An 18575-nucleotide genomic window follows, 5' to 3' on the forward strand; every position below is an offset into this window, starting at 1 on the left:
GAGACAGAGAAAGGCAGAAACAAGGAAAATGCTGCTTATATTTGAACACTATACAAATATTCTTTTAAAAAAACTTTTCTTTTAATCTTTCTAAATTTAATTATTTAATCGTTACAGTTGAAAAGGTCTCAAAATGACTGAAACCGGTATTGAAATGTTCTTTATAAAATTATTTTAGCATTTTCTATCTTGACTTGTTTTTTCATATATATCAACTCGTGTGTTCCTTTTCATCCCTTTACACACACACCACACACACACACACACACACACACACACCACACACACACACACACACACATATATATATATATATATATATATATATATATGTATTGTATATATATATATTATGTATATGTATATATATGTATATGTATATATATGTATATGTATATATATGTATATATATATATATGTATATGTATATATATGTATATGTATATATGTATATGTATATATATATGTATATGTATATATATATGTATATGTATATATATATAGTATATATATATATATATTATATATATATATATATATATATATATGTATATGTATATATATATGTATATGTATATATATATATATATATATATGTATATATATATGTATATGATATATATATATATAATATATATATATAATGTATATGTATATATATATATATATATGTTATATGTATATATATATGTATATATGTATATGTATATATATGTATATATATATTATATGTATATATATAATGTATATGTATATATATATATATATATGTATTGTATATATATATACATATATATATATATATTATATATATATATATATATATATATATATATATATATATATATATATATATATATATTATATAAAGTTAATCCAAACAAGAAAACACAGAAGAAAACACAGCAACGTGAGGACGTGGAACAATTAAAGTATTATTTGACGCTCGGGAAAGAAGGGAAGGAGGGTTTAACGTTTCGAGCGGAGCTCTTCGTCGGAAACAAGGAGAAGGAAAGATCCCAAGAAGGGAAGACAGAGGAAAAAAATATTTTTGCTGGTGTTGCTCAAGAGATCACATGTTGAAAGAACAGAAGTTGAGAGGTAATTGATTTTTAAAAATAAGAGAGTTTCAAAGACAAGGAATGTGTGTGGGTGCGTGTGTGTGCAAGGATGACAAGTGTGTTTGTGCGTGCGTGCGTGTGTGTGTGTGTGTATGTATGGAGAATAATAGGCATAGCAAGCTAGCTGTCATAAAGGAGTGGCACTTGTTGTATCCAGCCAGGTCAAAAAACAAAGGGGTATATGTGTGTGCGTGTAAGTATATGTATCATGTGTGTGTGTTGTTTGTAGTGTGTGTGTGTGCATGTGTGTGTTCGTGTGTGTATGCATAGAGTTTGGGTGTGTGGCGAGTAACTGTGCTTAACCTAGTGTATGTGTGCGTGTGTGCTTGTACGTGCGTGTGTGTAGGGATGTATGTGTGGGTTCATTTGTGTGAGTGTGTATGTATGTACGTGTATGTGTGTGCGTGTATGTGTGCGTGTGCGGATAGGTGTATATTGTGTATGTATATCTGTCGGTGTGTATGTGAGTTTGTGTGTGTTTATACGTGTGTATGTGTGTGTGCGTGTATAGTATATATATGTAAATGTGTGTGTGTGTGTGTACGTACGTGCGAGTGAATGTATGTATATATGTGTGCGTGTGTGTACAATGTAGAGGCTTATATGTGTGTTTATATGTTTATATGTGTGTATGTATGTATGTTTGTAAGTGTGTGTGTGTATGTATGTGTATGTATGTATGTGTGCATGCGTGTATGTGTGTGTGTATGTATATATGTATATGTATGTGTATGTATGTATCTATGTATGTGTGTACAAACCTTTGTCCGCCGGTTTGATGACAATGTTATTGCGGCGACGGAGGTGGCGAAGAGCAACCAATTCAGCCTGTGTAAGGTTGTCTCGGAGAGGTCTTTTTTTAAAGTTAAACCGGTTTACCTACGCGTTGCAGTCGTTCACAAACGAATCTAGGCTACTGAATTGGCTCGGGGGCGGCGTCCAGTTGGATGGGCGGCGCCCCAGCTCCAAAAAGCAATCCTGATTGTCGTGACGCTGCGGAGACGCGTGGAAGAAGGCGCAAAGTTTGAGGCGGCGCATGAACTGGTTGACGTCCGTCCGAGTCTCGAATTTGTCACAGTGGCGCGTGTATAGTGACAACAGTGCGAGGAAGCGGGGTGGGGGGATGAGTGGGGTCAAGAAGAGGGGGTGCAGAGGTGTGGGGAGGAGAGTTGGGGTGGTTGGGTGAAGATGGGGTAGGCGTAGAAAGGTCAGGGTGGGGTGTGTGTTGGTCCGTGGAGGGGGAAGAGGGAGGGGTGGAGAGAGTCGAGGGAGCTGGAGGGGAGGATGTGGAGGAGAGGGGAGGGGAAGGAGGTGAAGGGTTGAGGATGTGGTGGAGTTTTTTGTTTTTTGTGTGTGTGAGGAAATTGTGAAGCTGGTGGTTGAGGTTAAGAATGAAGCGGAGAATAGGTTGGGTGAAGAGTGGCGGGCAGAGGGAGGAGAGAAGGAGGTAAGCTTGGGGAAGTAGGTGGTCAAAGGAGTGAAGGAGAGAGCGGGTGGAACGGATGGTAGCACGGATGAGGAGGCGGGAAGTGCGGGCGAGGGTGGGTTCGATGAAGGGGGAGGAATAGGGGGTGGCATGGAACTTCAAGAGGAAGCCACGGGGTGTGACGTGATAGCGGAGGCAACGGCTGAGGAAGGAGAGATGGCTAGAGTGGTGAGTTTCTTTAAAAAGTAAGTGAGAAAGTTTTTTTGCGGGTTGTAAGCATTGGGGGGGGGAAGCGAGAAAGTGGCTAAGAAGGGATTGAAGGTGTTGGACGAACGAGTGCAAGTCAGGCATGTTGGGAAGTGGTGAATGTGTATGTAGGTGTAAGTGGTGATGACACAAGTGGAAGAATGGAGGTGGAAGAAGAAAAGTAAAGAAGGAAAAGTACAGGGAGATAAGTTCAGGAAAAAAGTTCAGGAGAAAGTTAAATAAGAGTCACGGACAGATTCTTCTGATTTCCAATCACGATTTCAGTGGCGTACTCCGGAAGGATGGTAACAGTAATCCGTAGGTGTAAAAAACCCAGCAAATGTAAAATAGATGCAATGTGTAAGTTTCTTATGTTACTAACCTTATCATAAATACTCTGATGTGAGGTGACATCTCTTTATAGTGAGAACATTTTGCCCAGCTGACCTCCCAAATGCTGTGTGGGATCAGAATGAGAAGTCTAGTATATCCAGTCAGATGGAATAATATCATCAACCACAGACAATATTAAATCTCAAATACAACGATGCTAAATTATTGTATTGATTGTGGAATATATTTTTATAGCAATTGCAAAATGATATTGGTTTCAAATTTTGGCATAAGATCATCAATTTCGGGGAGGGGATAAGTTGGTTACATTGACCCCAGTGCTCAACCGATACTTATTTTATTGACCCCGAAATGATGAAAGGCAAAGTTGACCTCAGTAGAATTTGAATTCAGAACATGCAGATGGATGAAATACTAAGCATATTGTCCACTTTGCTAATAATCCTGTCAGCTTGCTACCTTCAGTTTCAAAAAATGATATTAACCATGTAATATATTAAGGCACACTGCTATTTTAACAGTGTATATGAATGTTAGCTTTAGGTCAGCTCTAGTCCATTAGACCTATGATGGAAGGCATTCCTGTTGTGACCATTCCATTGTTTTCCAAATCACAATCATCATCATCATTTAACATCTATCTTCCATGTAGGATGGTTGACAGGTGCTTGTCAGGTAGAAAATATACCAAAGGGTACTGTGTTTGTTTTGGCAGTACATTTGACTACATTAGCCATTTGCTTTTCTTTTCCATCTTGGTAGGATGTGTTGAGGAAATTTGGCAGGTGTTTCTAGAAACTCAAATGACCAAATTTTTGTTAATGCTTGTATATGGAAAAATTTTAGCTGCAATTAACAAAAACAATATACATGTTTAAGATCATACTATACTATATTCACTTTCTGTTTATTTCTTGTTTGTTTAAAGCAAGCACAATGATGGCCACATAGCAACTTTCCTCACTATTCATAAAGATCTTTTAAACTGCTGGAGTTGGGGGATCAAGAGTAGTTAAGGCAGTGGTGCACTATAATCTAGTTTATTTCTCCAAATTTGTAAATGACTTGGTTAGTACTTTAGCCCTCATCTGTCCAAAGCTGTATTTGATCGCCATGTTCTTGTTCTCTGTTGTATGTCCTCTACTGAGGCTATGGTGCTTCTGAGCCATGAGGAAGGGCTTCAATAGCAGAGTTTTCTGTATCATTTGGAGGGAAGTTGTTCTCAAACTTCTCTATCCAAAACTGAGTTAAAAGATATTTTTTTTATTTCTTAATAGTACATGCTACAATAATGGACTAGGTTTATTAAAAATTGAATGAAAAGTGAATCTAACAGTTTTCAGCATGTTCTTAAATGGTTAGAATGATTCTTCTTTCATGTGTTGCATTGATGTGTTTTCAGTTGTTCAACCATCTCAAAACTTATTGAATTAGTGGGTGAATGCTTGAATATTCCACAGAAACATGTACACTTTATGTAATAGTCAGGCAGAATCAGCATGACTTAGTCCTCTGAATTACAAGTACAATCCACTTGATTGGCTTCCATAGTTAACCCAAGACTATGAGAAAAGATGCCATATAGTGGCATTGAACCTAGGAATTCTTCGTAATCATTTGACATTCTGTGTCCAAGATGTAATTTTTTAAATTTCAACATGTGGTCTCGTATTAAACTCCTTGCTAAACAAGTACAACACTAAAATTTATGAAACAGAATGCTGATAATTAATGAAACATTTTTGATGAATGACAAATGCATTAAGTATCAGTAAGAAGTCGTCTGATGAATCATTTGTATAATAAATTAGTTGTTGTGATGAGTTATCTGAAGTGCTTGTTTTGTTTCTTTGATGTATAAAAAGAATAGGTTCAAACTGGGAATAAATATAGCAATAACACAGAACAATTTATTCATAGCATCCAGCATAGATGTTGTAGCATAGATATTGGTATTTATCTCGTATCATTAGTATTTAGTAACATATATGTAATTATATATTTGTAAGTGAATTGTGTTATGATTATAGATGCATAATTTTCTAATCACACACCTGATAACTGGCATATTATTACATATTTGTAATTGCGTGTGTAATTGTCACACTTTTGATTGCACTTAGCTCTAGCTATTTACATATGAAGCCAAGAAAGCAGCCTCTACATGAAAATAACTGTCAAATCACCCTCAAACTACACCCTACCATCTTAAAGAAGGGCATGATATCTGTTTGATAAAAAGTTAGGATGGTCACAGCTGGAATGCCATTGTTCATAGGTTTGCTCAGTTAAAAATAAACAACTCTGACAACTGTATGCATTTAGAAACACATTGACTTTGATGCATGAAGAATGGAAATTACAGAGTTCAGGCATTCAGTCCAAAAGGCCGATCTCTTGGTTTCCCTGTTTATGACACATTTTGTATTGGTAAAGATGTTTCTCCTGTCAATGTTGCTATTAACAGACATGATAATATTGTTGTTCTATTGACTGGAGAAAAATTTGCTGAAGTTCGGGTATGAGTGGAATCCAGAAGTTTAAACTGATTATTCAAGTTCAAATAAAATATATATGTTTTATTTTCATGTTAATTATTTAGTTTTCTTTTCTTTTCTCTCTGTATCTTCTATTTATTCATCTTTCCTTCATTATCTCTTTCACTCTTTTCTTATCTCGTTGTTCTTTTTTAATTTTTTCTATCTTATATTTTATTCTTCCATCATTTTTAATAAATGACAGCAACATCTATTGACAATATCATTCAACTATATGTATGTATAGCAAGTAACACAGTCATTCAAGCATATATGAGTGTGTTACATAGACATGGCCACTCAGCTAAATTTGAAAGTTTGTGTGTATTTTACACCTCTGGCAATACCGCTCACCTATATTTATATAAGCAACACTGTTTGCCAATGTATACACACACACTCACACATACATACACACACAAGTGAATCAAAATCAACAAAAGCCAAAAGGATGTACACAATGAATGTATTAGATTACTCAGTTTAAAATGGAAAAAAGAGCAGGATGTGATGTTTCGAGCATGGCTCTTAATCAGAAAGAAGAAAAAAGAAAGGTCTTGGAGAGAAGGAAAAGAATACTCCAAATAAAGCATGTCTGTGATTATACAGCTGTGTGTGTGTGTTACACAAGTGATAATACCATTCAATCATGTCTCACAAGGCAATGTTACTCAGTTATCATCATCATCATCATCATCGTTTAACGTCCATTCTCCATGCTAGCATGGGATTTGTGTATTACGCAATTGACAATGCAATGGTTATTCAGCTTGAATAATCACTTGAGCTGATACCCCATTCGCACTTCTTGTCATCCCACCACAATGATTCAGCTGTCAAGTCCTTTTTTTTTTTTTTTTTTTTTCACCTCAACTTAATTCTTATTCTTGAAAACCTCACTTACTGATGTTTGACCTGATCATAAATTGTTAATCTCACCATGAGGGTCACGAAGCCTGTCCCTTTTCCCTGAATAACCTATGAAACAAATTCTGCAATGGTGGCCCACATCAAATAGGTTGACAGGACTTTGATGATGATATGATTGTCTGCTAGACGAGAGCTAAGTTTATGGATTTTCCTGAAGCTTTCATTATTTCTTTGATCTATCATTGATCTGCTAAATTAGAGATGAAATTCAGCTGTCAAAAGCAGTATGACACATGCAAACATTCACTTCTAAAGTTCTGGCTCATTGCTGTATAGAAAATAATGTTGTAACTATTGTAGTATTAAAGGAAACCTGCTTGTGGTGATAACAAATAGACTTCATCCCTCACCTCATTCTCATCTTTCTATTTTATATCTACACAAGTTATAAAAATAATCAAATATTTTAACTAAGTATAACTTGATGCTAGTCTGTCAGGTGCACAAATAATGGATTTCTGTGTAAATATCTGCTTTAAGTATTCCTTACGATCAATAAATATTTCCCTATATATTTTCTGGTATAACAATAGCTGTCATTGTTTTACTAAGGGATACTTTAGTCATGACATTGGTGGTAGCATGACAAAATGCATCCCAGCCCATGTTGTTAAGTGGTAGTTAAAAGAAACCATAGTCATAAATGACATGTCAAAATAACAACAAAAATCTGTGTTAAATACATCAGATATCAGCTATTTTCTCATTATTGTCAGTGTATGTAATAGACACACCCACCAATGCCACAATGGAAAACAGGCATAAAAAGATGATGAGTTGCTTCAATTCATGTGTTTGTTGCTGCTGTTGTACTGAAAACCAAGAATAGCTGCAGCAGTAGAACCAGTTCCCAATATATATATTGAGCAAATCAGTAATAAGTGACAAAGTCAAATACATAATACAAGAAAAGTCTAAGGACTTTTACAGTCAATATCATTAGGCTGGCATTGAAAGAAAGAGAAAACTCCAGTTAGTAAGAATATTTGGAGAACAATATCAGAAGTCTAGGAAGATATTGGCAAACAAACAATAGCTTTTAGGTGCATGTCAATCAAAAACCAAGGCATCAAAATGGTGAAGCACCCAAGTATAAAGCAACTTACGAGAAATATAGGTGGACATAGACTTGGTCACATGTGCCCAGCAATTTGGCACCTTCTGAATTTAATTCCTGAAGGTGACTTACATAATAAAGCATTCTGTTGACCCTTGTATGAATGAGGAATTTGTTCAAATTCCCACACATATCTGGGAAAATGGATACTGAAGGGAAAGATACCTGGTGTGCCACTTGAGCTGGGCATCTGTTGAGTTGTTTGCTGATAGTGTGGTGGGGTGGAGGTGGGGGTGGGGCAAGGTCACTGTCTTCAACGCTAAATAATATAGGCAGGAAAATTGATCTGGAAAACTATTACAGGTGAAACGATAACGTTTGGAAAAGATTACGAATGAGACAGAACTGAAGGATGAAACCCAGTGGCTCATATGTTGTAATTTAAGCCAACTGGGAGCCTTCTGCTCACAACAGAAGGTGAAGGCTGTCCCCAATGCTTCTGACACCACAAAGAACAACTACAGCAGTGTACAACAATAACAAGAACAACAGCTTCAATAGCAAATTCAAGAAGATACAAGAACAAAAGCAGCAGTAGCAGCAAACATAGCAGCACTAACGAATACAGCAGCATAGTAATAAGGGTGATGCTCTACCCTCACCCCCAGAAATGCTCCTCCCCTTCTTCACCTCAAACTCTCCAACTTGGAGACTTTGTTGTGTGATGAAGGATGAAATGAAAAAAAAAACCAAAAAAAAAAAAACCCCAGAAGAAAACGATGTTCCTCTCAATTATGGAAAGTATGAAGAAGCAATAGCTCCCTTCAAACATTCATTCACATCGTCAACATCAACACCACTGGCACAACCATCCAAATCTGCACTCAAATCATCATCACTATTATCATTAACATGAAAATACTCAAAGACAGCAGCTAGAAGAAAATAAAACAAAAGCAAAAACGAAAACACAAATGCAATATAAAATAAATTGCAAAAAAACATCAGCTAAATGTACAAAACGTAAGTTCCATCAACTTCATTCATTATATGGCTCAACACAGAAAAAAAATACCAAACACAAGGAAAGGTTCCGTCGAATTTGAAGCCAAAAACACTGCACTGTCGATATATACTGAAGATGTCAGCAAACGTATGCAAAATATTGCTGGGAAAATTGTGGTCGGTTCAGAAGCAAAATAGCTTGATAAAGGTCATTAGATCGATAGATATACATGTGATAACAATCAGCGAAACCAGGATTTCCTCAGGGGTCGGGAAATCTTCCTGGGAACGTTTTGTTCTTTAATACTTGTGGGAACAGCATCTTAGATGCACAACGGGATTGTGCAAGTGCGCGCATGTGTGGGGTAATCAATAGGAGAGAGAGTTTTATAAAACTCTTCGCAAAACTACCTTGGCATTTTTTTCAACTGTCTAACAAGTATCAATCAAATTTCCCAAATGTACTTGCATGAACATGGAGTAATCGTAATGGGTCGTCTAAATTGTATCGAAAGAAAGTATGTATTAAGGCTGTAAAAAGAGTGTGGGGATGTCCTCAATTTCTAATATGTTAAAAAAAAAAATCTTTAGGTTTCTAGCTTCGCCTTAACTATTGAAATTTATGGTCAAAGGGAAATAACTACCATCATCTATAATAAGGGAAGTAACAAGAGCTTTACTGTTAGCATGTTTCTATAAAGCGAAATATATCGACTACATTTCCCAACTTGTCCCTCTCTATTTTAGAAGTAAGGATGTAACTTAAAGAACATTTGGTTATTATTTTTGTAGGTTGATCGGTACATATAGAAATGGTACCTGAAATGGAAATAAATATGAATACGTTTTTAAATATTCATTTTAAAGACCCGATGGCTGTGTGGAAAGTACTTTATTTTTTCTAGTTGTTAAAAAAGAAAAAGAAGTCTTGCAAACATATATACATACATATTTGCATATGTACATATATACATACATATTTGCATATATACATACATATTTGCATATGTACGTGCATACATACATATGTACATACATTCAAACGCACATCAGCACGTACATACACACGCATAATAATAATAAAGGGTAACATTAATCAATAATTAATCAATTAATTAATTAATAATTGATAATTTACCAAGTAGTAGTACGTTAAAATAACCTTTTTAGGTGAATTATACAAAATATTTTATAATTATATACATAATTATAATCAGGAGTGAGCTAATTACTTCGCCACGTACCGAATTAAAAATAGACGCTAATGTCATTTCAACTACCATAAAGATCTTCGAGACAATAACACACTTTTTTATGTAGGCAAAAAAAAAAAAAAAAAAAAAGAGAAAAAATGATGAACCCACACGACTTCGATTAACCACAGACGCGTTTCGAAATTAAAGTAAATTATATTTACCTATTTTCCTCGTTAGTGTGGTACTTCGAGTTATAAATTTGCGAGTGTTAAAATCAAATATGTAAGCGGTCAAGCGTCATCGCATAACTGATAGCCAACCAAAAAAAGTGTGTTATTACCTCGAAGATCTTTATAGTAGTTGAAAAGACATTAGCGTCTGTTTCTAATTCAGTACGTGGCAAAGCAATTAGCTAACCCCTGATTATAATTATGTATATAATTATAGCATATTTTGTATAATTCACCTAAAAATGATATTTTAACGTACTGACTACTTGGTAAAATTATTCATTATTAATTAATTAATTAATTAATTTTACCCTTTATTATTATTAAAATTATAATTTACTCCCTGATCGAAACTGCAGTTTTCTGCGAGATTGTTCGTAACACACACGACGCTTGATCACCTACATATTTAATCCTAACACGCGCAAATTTATAACTCGAAGTACCATGCTGAAAAGAAAAATAGGTAAATATAATCTACTTTAATTTCGAAACGCGTCTGTAGTTAATCGAAGTCGTGTGGATTCATCATTTTTCTTTTTGTCTACATAAAAATGTGTGTTATTATCTCGGAGATCTTTATGATAGTTGAAATGACAACAGCATCTGTTTCTAATTCGGTATGTGGCGAAACAATTAGTTGACCCCTGATTATAATTATGTATATAATTATAGAATATTTTATATATATATATATATATATATATATATATATATATATATATATATATATATACTCTTTAAGTTACCCCATCTATCTATCTATCTATCTATCTCTCTGTCTATGGACGTGCTGTTACTTCGACTCCGAAGGTAATCGTTTATTTTGACTATTTATAGCCCAATTTTTGTGTACATTTTTGTAAATAAGTTGTGTAAGGCACCCAACTTTCGTTCGAGTGCTTTTCCAAGGGAGGAATTCGCCCCTAGGGGCAGTTTCAACCCCATTTCATTTCTGTAATTTTCTTCTTGACATTAGAAAATGTCGAGGAATTTTATTGTAGAACGCTGGTCGCGTTCTTTTATTGACCAGCATTTTCCTAGTTTGGAAACAATAGGAGAAAAAAAGAACGTACGCGCGCTAAGTGCAAATATGAATATCGGTGAAATTAACGCTGCAACCACGTGCGGTAACAGCCCTGTCACCACCGCCACCACCACCACCACCACTAACAACAGCAACCACGAGACTACTACTGCTACCACCACCACCACCTCCACCACCACCACCACCACCACTACCACGACCAACATAAATGATAAAAATAAAACTCGCACGAAAACTATTGACAAAAAAACAGCAACAAGAACAACAATAAAAATGAACTATCTAATAGTGAAGATGTTAATACAAAAAAATCAACAACAGTAAATTTCGCTGACACTCTTCGCCAGAAGAAGGAAATTGTGACATTTACAAATGAAGAGCTCATAGAAACAAGAGCTCTTTTTACAACCCGTGGACAAGATTTAGTGCTGCATACACCTCAACACATAAAGCAAGAAATAGAAAATAAGACAATTGTATATAAAATTATTAGAAAAAACAAAAAAACTAAATGAACAGATTACAAAAACTGATGTAGAAAAATGTTTAAAAAACATAATGAAAGAAAAAGAATATATAAACTGGGGTCCCCAGTTTAACACAGTAGTGGTCCGCTTCCCTAACCAGGAAGTGGCAAAAGCTCACTCTACTGAGTCTCTGGGAAATGATGAAATCATCATGGTCCCATACTATAAAAACCAGAGAGTGAGTAGAATTACTATTAAAAATGTACCTCCCGAGCTTCCTAACAAATGGATAACAGGGGCAATCTGTTACCATTTAAAAAATATAAACATTTTGGAGACCGCCGTGTACCCTGGCGACATTTGGGGTGGGAAGACAATAGTGGTGACGATACAGATTGAGGGGGCCTCTATCGAGTGCCTACCGGATAAGATCCACTTGGAAAATGGGCAATGCTTATATGTTGTGGCAGAAGGCAAAAAGCCTAAATGCTACAAATGTGGCAGCCCCGAACATTTAATTGCCAAGTGCGATCTGGTACAGAAAAAACAAGGAAGAACAAATCAGAAAACAAATAAAATCCTTTTGTTGCCAACACCAACACCAACACACTCAATTATAGAACAATGCCAAGAAAAACAACAAACCAACGAACAAACCCCAACAACATCACCAAGAAAAGAAACAGTACCAACACAATCACCGTTGACTTCACAACCAATTAAACATGTTGAATCAACAAAAAATAGACCAACACCCACACCCAGGACGACAATTAAAAAGACAGAAAACAGTGACGAGAAGACAAATGCTACCCCTAACACCACAACAACACAAACACCGCACAAAACAACAACAATTTATACAAGCATACATAGTAATGCAAATGCTTTGCCTCTACCCCATACTGATACGTCGGACGACGAAAGTTCGACGGAATGGCAAATAGCCACAGGGGGTAAAAGAAAAAGATCCAAAAAATCCACCAAACAAGGAAGTAAAGCAGGTAGATATCTAACTCAGGACAACATCCCCCTAGACAATCAAAAATTAATGAACCCGTAAAACCACACACACAACTAACTGCAATAGACACAGACAATAAAGAATTAATGGACTACATCAAATCCAACATGGTCATCTGTGAAGATGACTTTAAGACAAACAATCATCCGCACACCACACCACCGAAACACATCAGAATTTTACACATAACACAAGCACAACACCACATACTGAAAACAATATTTCCGAATGCGGTAGGCGGGTATCAACGATACCTGTCGAAAAAACTATACAAACACCTCATCAAAAACAATAGAAGAAGAAAAAAATGAAACTTTTAAAATGAGTAAGTGACCTCCCTTCTTGCCTCTTGTCTCTTCTAATATAGCGTGTAAAACACAATTTTCGTAAATGTCAAGTATGCTTAAATTAGGTTGTGTGATTGCGCGTGGCTTGGCGTCGGCTTGGAAGCAAGGTTACCTTCTAAACGACATCAAGTCACTGGACGTGGATATAGTAGCTATCAGTGAAACCAGACTCAGTAAGCCGCGGGCCCTCGAGTCCATGTTTGGCAATCAATTTGACATTTATTTTTCTCCCTGTCTGCCGAACATGGGTGGTGGAGGTACTGCGGTGCTTTTTCGAAAGAGTCTAAAGGTAAAAGTAAGAGCAATATTCCTAGACCCGGAGGGTAGGCTGGTTGTCTTGGACGTGGATGGCAGAAATGGGTGTGCATTCCGTCTGATGGCAGTTTATGCACCGTCCTTAATGGGTCGGGCGGATTTCTTCAGACGTCTAGAGGTTTTCCTGGGTACGTCTAGACCTTTACTGTTAGTAGAGGATTGGAACGCTACCTTGGACACGCATCTAGATTATGTGGGAAGGGATAGGAATAGAAGGGGGTGTAAGAGCCTCAAAGACCTGCTCAGACGTTTCCATTTGTCTGACAGGTTCCGACTCGACCATCCGAACGTGCCAACGTGGACTTGGACAAACCGCGTCGGATCGTCGAGATCTTATCTAGATAGAATTCTATGCAGGACAGCGGATAGGGATAGTGTAGGATGTCCACAATTTAAAATAGTCAGCTACACAGATCACAAATTTGTGACGTGTACGCTCGACTTAGATAAAACACATAGGCAGGGTCCCGGTTACTGGAAACTGAACACGTCGCTGTTAGCGCAACAGGTTTACAGGAACCGGATTAGCGAGTTAATTAAGAGGGCGCTGACGGGAGCCGTCGTTAACAACCGCTGGTGGTACGCCCTGAAAATGGCAATAAAATCGGAATCAATTAGGTTTAGCAAGGAATTAGCGATAGAACGAAATAGAGTAGAGGGAGACTTAGTTAAGAAACTAGAAGAGGCACTTACCACTGGCAGCGCAACCAACGTGCTGGCTGCGAGGATGGCCCTCGACCAACACCTCAACGCCAAGCACGAAGGTTGCGTCGTCAGAGCTAAAATGCGTGCATTAAGGAACGAAGGGATTGAAGCTGCGCGAGAGGCCCGGGTAGCTGAGGCGCAGCGTAGCAACAGAGCCACCATTCGGTCTCTAATAGATCAACAGGGATACAGTTTACTCGAACCCGAAAGGATGTGTGAGGCCTTTCAACAGCACTTTGCTCGACTGTTTGGTGCGAGCGGTGGGTCGGAACGCGGGATGGATTTCATTGCCTACCTGACCGACCTGCCGCGGCTCTCGGCAAGAGAAGCGGAGTGTTGTGAAAGTCCCATCACAGTCGCTGACGTGTGGGATGCGATGGCGGGCTGCGCGAGGGATAAGTCGCCTGGATTGGATGGTTTACCCTACGAGCTGTATTGTCGAATGCCAGACTTGTTTGCCGACCTCTTGGCATCAGTCTACTGCAACTGGTAACAAAACGGGAGAATCCCCGGTTTCGTGAGCCGAGGTGCAGTGACGTTGCTGAAGAAAGACCCTGACAAGGAGAATTTTATAGATAATTTCAGGCCCATCACTCTGCTCAACGCAGATTTGAAAATTTTGGCCAAAGTAATAGCCGAGAGGTTGGCGCTTGTCATTGGTAAACTGGTCGACAGGGCGCAAACATGCGCCGTACCGGGCAGAACCATACATGACAACCTCCATCTGATGCGCTACATTGTGGACAGGGTAGTTAAGGATCCTGGCATGGGTGGGGCGCTGATAAATTTGGATCAGTCTAAAGCCTTCGATAGGGTCGACCATCGGTACTTGGCGGCCGTCCTCAGGGCGGCTGGCTTCGGTCCCGTCTTCCGCGGTTGGATCGCTGCCTTATATAGCGGCATCCGATCGGTGATTCGGGTGAACGGTCACCTGTCGAAACCGTTTGACATCACGCGTTTGGTCCGTCAGGGGTGTCCCCTGTCGGCGCTTCTGTATGTATTGACTCTCGAGCCGCTACTGCGGAAGGTGGCGACACTGAGGGGCATCCCACGGGAACTGGGTTGCGGGACGAGCGTGTCGGCATATGCGGACGATGTCACCGTCATAGTGTCGAGCGACAAACACATCAAGATGATAGGCGAGACACTAAGAAAATACGAAACGGTGACGGGAGCAAAGATTAACCCGGAAAAGTCAGTGGGTTTGCTACTCGGCACCTGGAGAAGCAAGCCCATGCCGTCCGACTGCGGCTCAGTAGTGGGACGCTGGACGGACGGACCGGTTAAATTGCACGGGGTCTGGTTCAGTCCGGACCTCCAAATGGATAAGAACTGGGACGAGATCACGAGTAGAGTGGTCGCTCTCAGCCAAACATGGGCCGAGAGAAAGCTGTCTCTAAAAGGCCGGGCGGAGGTGGCGAACGCGTACATCGCATCCGTCATCGATTACCGCCTGACCGTCGTACCTTGTCCCAACGCCACCGTCACCAAACTGGAACGCATACTCTTCCGCTTCCTGTGAAAGGGTGGCGTTCCGATGGTGAGGAAGTCCATTTGCTGTCAACATCCGTTGAATGGAGGACTGGGAATGCTGTGGTTGATGATGCGCAGGCATGCGCTGAGACTGCGGCATCTCTGGAACTTCATCGACGACGGTGAACAGGTGTGGGCGCCGTTTGTGAGGCGCGCCTTCCCGCAGCTCGTCTCACTGACCGAACTGCAAACGTGGATCAAAAAGAGACCGAAACTGGGCGATTGGCACCGAGAGTGTCGCCAAGCTCTACAGCAGCTCTGCCGACCGGGGTCAAACTTGTGCAACTTACAAACGACTAAAGCGTTCTATAGAGGACTAGTGGAGGAGAGGTCCGACGACACACTCGGGGCAAACCTGGGCGTCGACGAGAAATTCCTAACCCGCCTGTTCAGGACGACGTTCGGGCCGGGGCCTATGGATAACTTCCAGAAATCCCTGGCTTGGCAGTGCTATCGAGACGCACTACCTGTTCGAGAGAAGAGCTACAGACACGGTTCGAAAACCAAACCGGACCGACCTGCCCGAGATGCGGTCAGAGCGACGAAACCGTTCTGCATGCACTCGTGCAGTGTCCAGATATTTCAGAGCTGTGGTCCTTCGTCGAACAGCTGTTGTCACGTGTAGGTCAGGCTCGCCTATCGGCCGAGTCTATCCTGAATATTGTTCCACCACCTTCCTTTAAACGGGAAGAGAAAACGGTTTTCGTTACGCTGATGGCTATGGCGAAAGAATGTGTGTGGTGGACGCGTTTGAAAGGACTGCAAACAAACACCTTCCTCTCTGGTCAGTCTCTCGTCAACTTTTTCAAGTACCACTTGAAAAGGAGGATGAGAATAGAGAGGAAGGCTTTGTCGAACGAATGTTTTAATAAAAAGTGGGTAAAAGTGGCAAAAATGGTCAGTATGAAAGACGACACTATTTTAAGCATAAATCTGTAACCAAAAGAGACAATGAGAAGTAAGGCGACTTACTCGTGTTCTTTTTCGAATTGTCTGAGGTGACCTTGGTCTTTTTTGTAGGTTTTTCTTTCCAAGGCTACACCTAAACTGTGAACCTTATATATATATATATATATTATATATATATATATATATTATATATATATATATATATTGCTTTTTTATACACCACACAACCCACAGATCCCTATTGATCAAACGTTTTCTTTTGTGCCCCACCCATCCCACCTCGAAAAGAAAAAATTCTACATTGTATTTCGTCCATTTTTATTCTGTGTTTAGCCCTGTGTGGCTACAATAAAAAGTTATCTATCTATCTATCTATCTATCTATCTATCTATCTATCTATCTATCTATCTATCTATCTATCTATCTATCTATCTATCTATCTATCTATCTATCTATGTCTATGGACGTGCTGTCACTTCGACTCCGAAGGTAATCATTTATTTTGACTATAGCCCAATTTTTGTGTACATTTTTGTAAATAAGTTGTGTAAGGCACCCAACTTTCGTTTGAGTGCTTTTCCAAGGGAGGAATTCGCCCCTAGGGGCAGTTTCAACCCTATTTAATTTTTGTAATTTCTTTCTAGACATTTTCAAAATGTCAAGAAATTATATTGTAGATCGATGGTCGCGTTCCTTTATCGACCAGCTTTCTCCTAGACTGGAAACGCTAGGAGAAAAAAAGAATTTTTGCGCGCAAAGTAAAATCATCAATGACTTTGCAATGAACGCTACAACTACGTGTAGTAACAGCCCTGTCACCAACACCGCCACTAGCAAGAACAACATAGAGACTACTACTGTTACCACCACCGCCTTCACCACCACCACCATCACCGCCGCCACCTCATCCACTACCTCAACTACCAACAACAACAACAATAACAATGACAACAAAAATAAAAATTGCGCCACCATTTCGACATCTGCTGCCTCGGCTGTCTCTTCTGCCACTGACACCACCACCAACAACAAAAACAACAATAACAACAACAACAATTCCGTTCAGACCTGTTTTACTCCAACAACAAGAACTGAAGTGAATAAACAAAAAACTGTAACCACCAAACAAATTGACAAAAGCTGCTCGAATACAGGGATAAATTATGAAAATAATTTTCCACCCCTTCCTACTTGCACAATCGAACCAAACACACCAATTTTACAAACTGCAGCCAACAACAACATCACCACCAGCAACAACAAATTTCGCTGAGGCGATTAAAGAATAAGAAACAACAGTATATTTTACTGCTCAACAAATACAAGACACGAACATTACAATAACAGAATTAGATGGTATAGTGAAGATAAACATACCAGAAGAAATATTAGGAGATGAAAAAAAAAAGAACAATTATTTATAAAATAATTAATAAGAAAACAAAAAGCCCAGAGAAGGCTAACACAAGCAAAATAGAAAAATGCTTGAAACCCATCTGGAACTACAAAGACTATGTGACCTGGTGGGACAAGTTCGCACACATAAAAGTGGTTTTCCACACTGAAGAGTTAGCAAGACATTTCTCAACGCTAACTCTTCATTCAGATGAACTTACATTAACACCAAGCTATCGGGGACAGAAAGTGACTAAGATCACTTTAAACAATGTCCCCAAAATAGCTAATAATCTATGGCTAGTAAAGGCCTTATGTGTAAAAATGAAAAATTTCACTATTTTGGAAACCACGGTCACGGAGCACAAAAACTGGGTGGGAAAAAAAGTAGAATTTCTACTACACATAAATCAAGAAGACATAAAAAGAAATACCCACCCAGATATGTGTATCAGAAGACCACAAGTTGTATGTGGTCGTCGATGGCAGAAGACCACGTTGCTACATATGCGGCAGTGAGCAACACCTAAAAAAAGACTGCAAATCTGCCGCAAGAAAACAACAGCAACAACAACAGCAGCCGGAAAAACAAATAAACCAGGTTTACTACCCACACCACGTTTTGCACGAACAAACCTCACCAACCAAACAACCACACCAACTGCAGCACCAAGAACAGAAGCAACATCACCAACAACGACAACCAAGAATAAACCAACTCCCAAACCAA

Source organism: Octopus sinensis, linkage group LG4 (genome assembly GCF_006345805.1).
Source record: "Octopus sinensis linkage group LG4, ASM634580v1, whole genome shotgun sequence".
Taxonomy (NCBI): Eukaryota; Metazoa; Mollusca; class Cephalopoda; order Octopoda; family Octopodidae; genus Octopus; species Octopus sinensis.